This window comes from Podarcis cretensis (genome assembly GCF_951804945.1).
Source record: "Podarcis cretensis genome assembly, chromosome: 3".
NCBI classification, from domain to species: domain Eukaryota; kingdom Metazoa; phylum Chordata; class Lepidosauria; order Squamata; family Lacertidae; genus Podarcis; species Podarcis cretensis.
In genome coordinates, this window is record NC_137172.1 from 43,974,659 (window position 1) to 43,987,178 (window position 12,520).

At 39.5% G+C, this 12,520-nt stretch overlaps 1 protein-coding gene and 1 pseudogene across 5 annotated transcripts in view; one reads left to right on the plus strand and one right to left on the minus strand.

Moving 5' to 3' along the window:
- CNST (consortin, connexin sorting protein) overlaps positions 1-12,520 on the minus strand; it is a 45,326-nt gene that overhangs the window by 30,982 nt on the left and 1,824 nt on the right. For all 4 annotated transcript variants that reach the window (XM_079969495.1, XM_079969498.1, XM_079969496.1 and 1 more), the window contains exon 2: positions 11,476-11,570. The gene's annotated coding sequence lies outside the window, so the exon portion shown is untranslated. The remainder of the gene's footprint in view (positions 1-11,475; positions 11,571-12,520) is intronic.
- Positions 738-4,944, plus strand: LOC307213405 (chromatin assembly factor 1 subunit B pseudogene; annotated as a pseudogene). Its single transcript has 2 exons — positions 738-799; positions 2,706-4,944. The product of its transcript is annotated as a chromatin assembly factor 1 subunit B pseudogene (transcript).

A 12,520-nucleotide genomic window follows, 5' to 3' on the forward strand; every position in this document is an offset into this window, starting at 1 on the left:
GAAATTCATTTTGTTAGCTTGCGTCCAGTTCTCCAATCTGTTAAGGCAATTTTGAATTCTGATTCTGTCTTCTGCGGGATTAGCTATCCATCCCAGTTTGGTGTCACCTGCAAATTTGATGAGCATCCCCTCAATTCCTTCATCAACGTCATTTATAAAGACAGTGAAAAATAACGGGCCCAGGACAGAACCCTGTGGCACCCCACTTGTCACTTTTCCCAGCATGATGAGGAACCACTAATGAGTAGTTTTTGGGTTCAGTCAGTCAACCAACAAATCCACCTAACAGTTACCTCGTTCAACCTACATTTTACCAGCTTCCTTGCAATAATATCATGGGGTACTTTGTCAAAAGCCTTACTGAAATCAAGATGCACTATGCCCACAGCATTTCCCTGATCCACCAAGTTTGTGATTCCATGAAAAAAAAGAAATCAGATTGGTCTGACATGTCTTATTTTCAGCACCAGGGAATGTGCCACCTAAGAACTTGTCACCTCTTCACTGTTGTGCCCAGCAGAGGGGTTGTGGTATGGGTATACTGTGTTTTGCTTTAGGTCACTTACATCTTTTCACTACCTTTAAATCTTAGGGCAGATAGTGGTGGCACAGACCTTATGTGAGAAATGGGAGGGAGGGGAGTGAAATAGTAATAGCAGCGGCCAGCCCACCTGACTGCTGGCCAGTGTGCCACAACCATTGTGGTAGGTGGTCCTGCAGGCGATATATGAGAGGGCATGTTCACCACCTACGGAACACGGCTAAACGTAGCTTATGAAAGGGCTTACCCTGGTGCCAGGTGAAGGGCTTTTGATTCACACAGAGGTTTTAAACAAGTAGCATTTTAAACAAACATCTCACTGTATCAGTTGCATCTTAATGTGTAACTTATACCGTACCAGAAAGATTTCCACCCTGCATTTAGTAGGTTTTAAAATATTATTTTAATTATTTGTAAAACTGCCCAGGTAACATGTGTTGTTGTGTGACCATATAAATCTAATAAAAAAAATAAAATAAGTAGCTGTGACCCAATATTTTTTTTGCATCGGGAATGATCCAGCCTAATTCAGTCTGCAGAGCACCTCTATTCCATATTAAAATGGCTGCAGATTTGCAGACTGGGCTTTTTAAAAATCTCACCCACCAGTACCCTCTCAGTTCCTCCCCTTCACATCTAATCCGAAGACAATCTCATTATTTTGTGATATTTCAATTGGTTGCAATGTGGCATGAACCTTTTTCTGTTTTAGCCTAATTATACTGAGCAGTTCTTCATTGCACCCTGAAGATTTAAACTCCACAATATCAGTCATTATAATGCTCTGTAAGAGGCAGGGTTGGTTTTTCATTACTGGCTATTCATATGATGGAAGAAAAATAGTGATATTGTATTCTGAGGAGGCCTGCAATTAAGGGTATTTCACTAAAACAAATACTTTAACTCCTCTCTTTTCAACACTTTCATACGAACAGAAATAGCTTGATTATGGATTAAAGTACACAAAGGATTTAAGGAAATTTTGCATTCTGAACCCAGATTAGGCCAAGGAATTGCAGGACAGTATATGGGGAGAGAAATAAACACCTGGCTCTTGGTCTCTCAGCCGCATGGCAAAACTGCTGAAGCTTGACTAACATTTGACACCTGTTGTAAAGACCACAAAAATCAAGTTCTGTCCCTATTTTACACATAACAAAATTAAGGTAAAAATATACACAAGTTAATCCATATATCGTCAACAGGCAACAAATCATTTGCTTAGCCCAAAACTTCTGGTTAAGAGATTCAGGAGGAAATTCTCAGATTATTCTGGCTAATAATCTGAAATACAATTAACCCATAAGGTCTCATTTATACTAAATTGCACAACATGTGCACTACAAAATGAAGTGCACTAAATAAATGAAGCAAACAACATTTGCACTGGTTTAATAATAATAATAATAATAATAATAATAATAATAATTTAAAAACACACAATGCCACCTTCGTAAATTAAGAATAATTCTCAACAATCAATAAACCAATAACATCATCATAAAGACAGGGACATTCAATGGGAATTACTCCAGATGTTTTTGCTTAGAGTTGCAGGGGAGAGACAGAGGAAGTATTTAGGATGCAAAATCTCTTTCCAGCCCAACTTTCCAACAGAGATAATTGCCACTCAGTGCAACTGCCCCACAAGGCGGCCTCATTAGTAGTTTCTCTCATCATGAGATGATTGTGTTATGTACAATCTCATTAGTGAGTATGCTCACTATCAGAAAATCTCCTTAATCTAACCTCTTGACTGTTTATGTCAGCTGGATGTTTTCTCTCCACAAAATAATGTGCTGAGAGTAAAAATACTGCTCTGTAAGCTCTTTGGGAAGTAAACTCCTTATTTCTTCACTTCCCCTTCTCCTGAGCTTGAACTGAACATACAAATTCTGAGGTCCCTTCAAATTGTAGAAAATATGCAGCAATACATTTTATACTAACTGTGCAATGTGTAAGTTGTTTATCTATGAAAATCATATGATCTTCAAACATAATCCTTATCTATCTATCAAATTTACATCCTACCCTTCTCTCCCAAAGCAATACATTTTATACTAACTGTGCAATGTGTAAGTTGTTTATCTATGAAAATCATATGATCTTCAAACATAATCCTTATCTATCTATCAAATTTACATCCTACCCTTCTCTCCCAAAGGAGAGAAGCTGTTCGTATATGGAAAGTAGAAAAAGGACCAGATGGGAAAGCAATTGTGGAATTCTTGTCCAATTTAGCTCGCCATACCAAAGCTGTGAATGTTGTGCGTTTTGCTCCCAATGGTGAGATTCTAGCATCTGGTGGAGATGATGCTGCGATTTTGTTGTGGAAGTTGAATGATAACAAAGAGCAAGAGCCAACAGTATTTCAGGATGGTGATGATGATAACCAACTAAACAAGGAGAACTGGACAGTAATTAAAACTTTAAGAGGTCATTTGGAAGATGTGTATGATATTTGCTGGACCCCTGATGGAAACTTCATGGCATCTGCATCAGTTGACAACACAGCTATAATGTGGGATGTCAGTAAAGGGCAAAAGGTTTCTATTTTTAATGAACACAAAAGTTACGTTCAAGGAGTAACCTGGGACCCTGCAGGACAGTATATTGCAACTCTTAGTTGTGATAGGGTTTTGAGAGTATATAATACGCAGACTAAGAGAGTGGCATTTAATGTTACCAAAATGCCGTCGGGCAGAGGATCTGAAGGAGAGGTAAAAAGCTATCGAATGTTTCATGATGACAGCATGAAGTCATTCTTTCGGAGGCTCACTTTTACACCTGATGGCTCTCTGCTCCTTGTTCCTGGCTGTGTGGAATCAGGAGAAAATGTAACAAACACTACTTACGTTTTTTTCCAGAAAAAATCTGAAAAGGCCTATAGCTCATTTACCTTGTCCCGGAAAGGCAACCTTAGCCGTTCGTTGCTGCCCAATCTACTTTGAGCTCAGGTCTTCACTTAACAAAGAAGAAGCTTCCAAGAAGACTGGTCTGATAAATCTACCCTACCGGATGGTTTTTGCTGTTGCTTCAGAAGATTCTGTGCTCTTCTATGACACAGAGCAATCCTTTCCTTTTGGTTATGTATCTAATATACATTACCATACTATTAGTGACATTTCGTGGTCTAGTGATGGATCCTTTCTTGCTATTTCTTCTACGGATGGATATTGTTCTTTTGTGACTTTTGAAGAAGATGAGCTTGGAATACCACTGAAAGAGAAGCCAGCTATAAGTGCTGGGACCCCCAGCACAGCTGAGAAAAAAATGAAAAAGGGCCAGTCTTCCAGTGTTATCTCCCCAGTTCCAAAACCAGTGGATGGCACTCCTCCTAATAAGACCATGGATCCAAGCAGCCCAGCTATGCAATGCAAGACTCCGATAAACAGCAAAGACTTGCCCTCAACACCTATTGCTGTTAGAAAAGCCCCAGTGCCCTCTTTGGAAGAGAAGAAACCTATGCAGCCATCAAGCTCAAAAGCAAACCAACCCAGGAGGGTTACCCTTAATACCTTACAAGCATGGAGCAAGACACCAAGGAGAGTTGCCTTAATCCCTCTAAATGCAGACACTCAAGACTCATCGCCTTCCGATCCCATCTCTACAACTGCTTCCACGGAAACTGTTCAACATGAGAGGCCATCACCACCTGAAGACCCCTTGCAAAATCCACCACCTCCTAAGCGTCTTAAATCTGATGAAACTTCCAACTCTGAATTAACTGAAAATGAAAATAAAATGTAAAGCCACTACTAATGTGCTGAACTTCAATGAATGCCTTGCCTGCAGAATGCAAGAGTTGTCCAAAGAATACTTGCAAAAGCCACATCATGTGAAATGGACGCCAAGCATTCTAAGCAAAAAGTTGAGTGTGCAGTAGGCTCTTTAGAGCCTGTGAGTGTGGAAATCTCACCTGGTTGCAAATGTGTATTATTTCAGTAGTCCTTTACGCACTAAGTTGTCCTGGGAGTCTGTATGTGGCAGACAAAGGCTGCTTGAAATAAAGGGTGTCTGCTTCACAAACTAACTTGCTCCATGCAGTCCCTCAGAATATTGTGAAACTAATGCATTCTGCCTTCATCCATTCATTCCTTCCTTCATGTTATGTTATCTTCCTGTACCAATTAAATGCAAAATTAGAAAATCCAAGCTTTTTAAGCTATGTGCAGATGACAAGGTGTCAGAGTTTTAAGGCAAGTCTTCAATGGGCAGTTATATAAACTGGTTTGAAAACAAAGTTCAGAATCTAAAACGGCTACTTTTCTCTACATAAAACAGGCAAAGTTAATTTAAAAGTCTTAGGGGTTTTAATATGTCATGCAAACATTACAGATGGTTACACTTCCTTTCTACTTAAGAGTCCTTAAAAAAAACTTGAAAGAGGTTCCAATAATAAAAATACGTGAAAGGTTTTTGTCATTTGGAGTGCTTTTATTTTTGCTAAGAATAGCAATATGATGCAGTGATTGGAATAAAAAGCTCTGTAAGCTCTTTGGGAAGTAAACTCCTTATTTCTTCACTTCCCCTTCTCCTGAGCTTGAACTGAACATACAAATTCTGAGGTCCCTTCAAATTGTAGAAAATATGCAGCAATACATTTTATACTAACTGTGCAATGTGTAAGTTGTTTATCTATGAAAATCATATGATCTTCAAACATAATCCTTATCTATCTATCAAATTTACATCCTACCCTTCTCTCCCAAAGGCAGCAAATATATTCGTAATTTTGTTGTTGTTTAGTCGTTTAGTAATAAAAACATCTAAAAACAATCAAACACAGTGAAACATTTTATTCTCATGTTATACTCCATTCAAAACTTTTTAAAAAAATCAAAATACAGCTTAGGTAAAGGTAAAGGTACCCCTGCCCGTACGGGCCAGTCTTAGTGAGTATGCTCACTAAGTATGCTCACTAAGTGAGTATGCTCACTCATCCAGCCCAACTTTCCAACAGAGATAATTGCCACTCAGTGCAACTGCCCCACAAGGCGGCCTCATTAGTAGTTTCTCTCATCATGAGATGATTGTGTTATGTACAATCTCATTAGTGAGTATGCTCACTATCAGAAAATCTCCTTAATCTAACCTCTTGACTGTTTATGTCAGCTGGATGTTTTCTCTCCACAAAATAATGTGCTGAGAGTAAAAATACTGCTCTGTAAGCTCTTTGGGAAGTAAACTCCTTATTTCTTCACTTCCCCTTCTCCTGAGCTTGAACTGAACATACAAATTCTGAGGTCCCTTCAAATTGTAGAAAATATGCAGCAATACATTTTATACTAACTGTGCAATGTGTAAGTTGTTTATCTATGAAAATCATATGATCTTCAAACATAATCCTTATCTATCTATCAAATTTACATCCTACCCTTCTCTCCCAAAGGCAGCAAATATATTCGTAATTTTGTTGTTGTTTAGTCGTTTAGTAATAAAAACATCTAAAAACAATCAAACACAGTGAAACATTTTATTCTCATGTTATACTCCATTCAAAACTTTTTAAAAAAATCAAAATACAGCTTAGGTAAAGGTAAAGGTACCCCTGCCCGTACGGGCCAGTCTTGACAGACTCTGGGGTTGTGCGCCCATCTCTCTTAAGAGGCCAGGGGCCAGCGCTGTCCGGAGACACTTCCGGGTCACGTGGCCAGCGTGACATCGCTGCTCTGGCAAGCCAGAGCCGCACACGGAAATGCCGTTTACCTTCCCGCTGGTAAGCGGTCCCTATTTATCTACTTGCACCCGGAGGTGCTTTCGAACTGCTAGGTTGGCAGGCGCTGGGACCGAGCAGCGGGAGCGCACCCCGCTGCAGGGATTCGAACCGCCGACCTTTCGATCGGCAAGTCCTAGGCGCTGAGGCTGTAACCCACAGCGCCACCTGCGTCCCCTAAAAATACAGCTTATAAACACATAAATAAATGAATTCAACCAATCGTGTGTCTGAACACGCCAGCCAAAAAAAATATTTTCAGCAAGCATCTAAAGATTACAACAGCGGCACCTGCCTAATGTCTGTTAGGAGTTCCAAAGTAAGGTGTGGTGCCTAATGAACACAGTACAGACACTGCATGACACTTGTAGAACTGTAACTTCTGCAGATCATTCATGTAGATATTATCACCGATGCAGACACAATGCTATACAACAAACAAGGGAAGAACATCAGAATTCATGAAGGAGCATTGTCATACTATGGTCTGCTCCCAATCATTTAACCAAGAGTGGCAGCATAATGTAACCCCTGTGTGGGACCATGGAGTAGAGATAGGGAAACACATGATAGAAGTCCTGGTTTTAAAGAGTGAAATGCGGCTTGTATTGCCCAAATTGAGTAATTACTGACGACAGAGGCACCAGCTTCTCCAGAAGGTGCAAGGTGTCTGCGCATGCGACGTCCTTTGAAATTGAGGGATCCCAGCCCATGGTTAACCTTTGTCTGCTAGCATTGCTCCTCACAAAGAGATACAGAAATAGGGTGGAGAAGTCTTACTGCTGCTGGAAACAGGAAGTGGCATTAGACACACCTGGGGAATGCCTGGTTGCAAAAGACACAGGCTTGGGCCATGTGAGAGCTGAAAGATAGTTAGATTTAAGAATTTGGCACAGAAATGGAAGGAGCGAAACACTAATAATTACATGTTAGGAGAGGGAGAGGGAGAAACAGAGCAGATTTCCAGAATTTCAGCATCATCCAAGGGTTTGGAATCATATGCATAAATGAAAGTTGTCAGAGCAGCTAGAGGCACAAGTCTACAGTTACTGAAAGGCAAACTTTGTGCCATCGAGACTACTGGTGATGATCTGGGGGGATGGAACAAAGGTACTGTTGATTTTGCAGTGTCCCAAGCACAGCGGAATGATGAGGAGTACGTGCCACATACTCTATATTACTTTATTTACACTTCAAAGCTGGTAGATTACAGAGAAACAGCTTGCCTCTGCCGGAGCAGAGAAAGCATCCTCTCTCCTCTAAAGCACGGAGAGAATACTGTGTGAACAGTGAAAAACAGGAAACCAGTGTACGTCACATCCAGTCTCCTTTCCCGTGAGAAACTCCAACAGCACAGACTGTGGAATGTAAACACCTGTCTCGTGACAAGCACTTTCGCTGCACAGTGAAGAGAGCAGAAACCAACAGGTACTTTCATTTGTTGTTCTTGAGGCCTGCACTGTGTGATCTGACTAACCCGAAGAACATAACAAACATAGAAGAGAGGCAAGGAAAGAGCACACTTCAGCGAAATGTGGGACAGCTTAAGTGACAAGAGGACAAAGAAAGACTTAATAATGTAATCTTTAAATGAAATAAAGAATTTGGTTTCTGAGATGGAAGATTGGACTGAGATACAGACAGAATGCTTAGTTAAAAGGTGTTATGCCAACAACATGAGGTAGGACAATACATGCGTCCCACAGCAGTATGATTTGGCAAAGGTGAATGTCATGTGTCAATCACAACAGATAGTCCCAAGCTCATATGACTTTCAACTTGTGTGACAAGGCCGTACCACATGCAAAACGAAGAGGCAGAGAAACATAATAATTTACAGCAATTAAAGTCACCAGTAGGGCTGTGCCAGTTGGAAGGAGACTTCTCTTTTATGTGGGCTAATTAATGTCCAAAATAGAGGCGGATACTTGTATCAGCAGGTAGCACACTGATCAGATGCATAGATAAGCTTTAGCATACATTTGCAGTTCTTCCTCATCCCAGTCCAAAGACTTATCAACTATAAATGAGGATAGCCAATGTACAACCAGATTTGCTTTCTCAGTCTTGCTCATTTCACAGTCACCTGTGAAGCTAAAGGTGTTTTAAGGCATATGTAAAGTGCCAGCTGAACTAAGCATCTTCGTAACAAAGAATGGCTGCAAAGCAGGTGAGGGATGAAGGAGTTAAGGCTGTGGAAGAGCAGCTGCTGCCTTTTTTGCTCCTTCAACTTTAAATGTAAAGGACAATGTACAGTTGTCTGATATAAGAAGTAGCAAGCCTATTATTAAATTATATGACCAATGATATTTGTATGGGGATATAAACTTGCTCCATATACAGCTGAAAATGATGCATTTTTTCATTTTGTTTGATGAAGTGCTCTGATAGTTCAGGAACCTGCATACCAAAATCAATCTTCTTCAAATATACTATTTTCTTTTCTTTCAATATTAAAATTTTACACTTACAGGAACTAGAGCTTTGCCTTTATTGACTGGGGATCATATATTATCTCTTAAGTTTCAATTTTAAAAAATAATTTAAAATTCTACTGATGCACAATTGAAACCATTAATGATTCCCTACTGTTTTGTTTAGATTTTAATTTAACCATTCTTAAAAGCCATGACATATGGTTTCAGTAAACGAAGTATTGCTTGCAACAGCAAATACTGACCTTCCTTCTGGGTAAGTATTTATTTTCATTTCTAAAGAGTGCCCATCTGTTTTTCTGAACACATATACAAATTCTTATTGAACACACTATTACAGAGCAATCTGATGTATGTCAACAGATCTGAATCTTAGAAGGGTGGGGTGTTTCTCATCCATCAAAGATTCTAAAATACCATGGCTTAGATCTTGGACTCTGTTCCACTGATGTGATCAAAGTTCTGCTCCCAAAACACTCTCACCAGCAGAATGGGGGACTTTCTGTGCTCATTTCTCCTTCCCTCTTGAAAGTATTTTCCAGTTTGAAGTAAAAACAGCCAAAAATTGCCTCCTCTTTTCTGCCAGGGAGATCCTCCACTACATGCTAAGTCTCCTTTAAGTGGGAGGAGTCCCACCAGTCGCAGAAAGAACAATTAGGATCCAAGCCTATATTTTCATCATACTTCAAGAGGCACAGATTTACTACTACTATACAGGGATGGGATGAACCATTTTGTAGATTAAACGTTTTATGACAGAACTTCTTGATACCGATTTTTAGAAAATTAAGGGTCTGCCTTTAGGATCAGACTTTAGGCCTTCCTATGCACACAAATATTAAGTCCCATGTTCCACCTGTGACAACAAATGACAATTTTCACCACCAGCATGGTATGGTAGTTAAGAGTGCCAAGCTAGGGCTGGGAATACCCAGGTTCAAATTCCAATTTAGCCATGAAGCTTGATGTGCGTGACCTTGGGCTAGTCTCACAGGGGTGTTATAAACCCGGGGTCAGCAACCTTTTTGAGCTGTGGGCTGGTCCACTGTCCCTGATCATGTGGTGGGCCGGACTATATATATATATATATATATATATATATATATATATATATATATATATTTTGGGGGGGGGGGGGATGAACAAATTCCTATGTCCCACAAATAACCCAGAGATTCATTTTACATAAAAGCACACATTCTACTCATGTAAAAACACCAGGCAGGTTCCGCAAATAACCCAGAGATGAATTTTAAATAAAAGGACACATTCTACTCATGTAAAAACACACTGATTCCCGGACCATCTGTGGGCTGGATTGAGAAGGCGACTGGGCCGCATCTGGCCCACGGGCCTTAGGTTGCCTTCCCCTGTTATAAACTAAGGTGCAAGATGGGACTAGCATGTAAATTAGGCTCCTTGGATAAAAGGATATGTAAACAAACAACAGCAGGTGGAAAGTTTGCAACTATAGTCACATGGCCTAGACATAATCAATGTCAGATATTTTTATTATCATTGTTACAAATTCTCTCCATGAGGTATCATAACACCACGAATACACAGTGTAACGCATGCCAATGTTTTGAATGAATAACTGTAGCACAGTTTTTCAGTCACAAACATTTTATTTCTTTGGTCCTGTCATGTTGGTGGAACAGTGCCCTCCCTGCAAAATCAGGGCATATGCTACTTTCCTGGGTAGATCATCCCAAGTAAGAAAGACATACCAATATGCTTTACTTAGGGATTTTTACTTGAGAAGTCAAGTTGAGGTCAGTTCCAGGAATGCAGCCTCAATAGGCAGGGCAGGGCGTAGCATGCACAGCTGCTAAAGCAGAGAAAGAAAGGGAGAGCGATCTAAGAGGCCCTTGGAGAAGCTGGAAACAAGACAAGGAATGGAACTGATGAGTTCTACACCATGAGTGCTTCACTGCATGGCTAAAGTCTATTGGTAAGAACAGAGAATGTACAGAGGATTAGGGAAAGGAATGACCAACTGAGTGGCAAAATTACTGGTGGAAGTGCTTGAAACCCAGGAGGCCCATGTTTTAGAGCAGTGTTTCCCAACCCTGGGTCTCCAGCTGCTTTTGGGCTACAGTTCCCATCATTCCTGACCACTGGTCTTGCTAGCTAGGGATGATGGGAGTTGTAGTGCAAAAACAGCTGGAGACCCAAGGTTGGGAAACACTGTTTTAGAGCACTGGTATTCAACAGGTGGCCCATGACCTGACCTAAGGGGTCAACAGCAGCAGCACCATGCAAATATATGATAAAATAAAAATAAGAACATGGTCCCCTAATGCATGTTTAGGGCTAGTGCCAAGCCCCAGTCCTGAAGAGGTGACATGGAGGAATGTTCAATCCTAAGTACCGGCAGCTCCCTAGTTAAAGGGTTTCCAGGGCTTACAGTTCTAACAGCTTCCATACTTTACAATTACTAATATTTTGCATACGTATAAACAGAAGAATAGATTAATTGAATAATCCTTACTTATATAAGATAAATCTTAAGTATCAAAATGATTTCCCCCCGAATTACTTCCTACAGTTTTAGCTGTTGGCAAAAGTTGGTATAAAGTGCTGTGCCTTTGCCAATCAATAAAGCAGAATAAATTTCATAGAAATTACTATTAATCTCTCTAATTTCATATGTGCAATTATGATATTTTCCAAAAAAAAAAAAGAAAAAATGTTCAACTGATTTTATTATTTAAAATATACTAAACATGTTTACCATTGCCTTGCGTCTTGTTCTTTCTAAACCAGAGAACAGTACTTACCATTTTTCAAAATGGTTCTTAAAGATATTGCAAGGGAAAGGAGATGCTTTTAGGCAACAAAGAGTTAATACAGAGCTGTCTGGTATCTGTTCATTCTGCCAAAAGAGAAAAAAGAGGGAGGAAATAATGTAAATTAAAATATATCTTATAAGAAATGCTAGTACATTTGGGTGCAACCTAGAAGGGACAGCCTTGAAAACCAACCAAATGAAAAGTAGAACTTCCAGAATACAATACTAATTAGTTTTTATTCCGTAATATGGAGGGAGATAATTCATCCTCTTAATACATCTGGGTGAATTTTCTGACCCTTAGATATCGAAGAGATGGGCTCTGAACAACAGTCCATTTACAAAGAATTTGCATTCATTTCTAAAAACAGTACTGTATATATAACAAGTGCTGTACAGAAATAAACTCAATCATCACAATCACTGACAGAAAGCCTAAAAACTTCCACTGACTAACAGCAACAGCCCTGTTACGTTTTATTTTAATACGTTTTTGTGAGTCATGATCAGAATGTGCAGAGTATAGGCCTTAACAGAAATGGTAAGGCTTGAAATTTATTCAAGTCAAGGGGATAGGCTGTCTTGCTAGATAGAACAGAGTTAATCTAAAACCAATTTCCTCAAGGCACGTTACAAATTAAACATTTATTAGTACAGTTAGACTGATCTTATTTGGAATATATGAATTACTTGTCTATCTCAGTTTAAGAAAGGAAAATAGATAATATAGCTTTTTTTCTTTTTTTACTGGAGAACTTTGAATTTGAATCAGAATATACATGCCACATCATAAACAGCTTTAAAAGTTTCCCCAGTTTCAAAAGGGGGTTGCTGTGTGACAATGATGGCAGAGTATGCTTTTCTTTAAGAAACACAAGTCCGAAAACTCAATTGGGCATGGAAAATCAGCTGCCAAATGTATGAATACAGGAATAAATCAACTATTTGGAGGTAAGAGAGAGGCAGAAAAGCAAATGTTTAGCCAGCATTTAGAAGGCTGCTAATATGAATCAGACAACTGATATTAAATATGA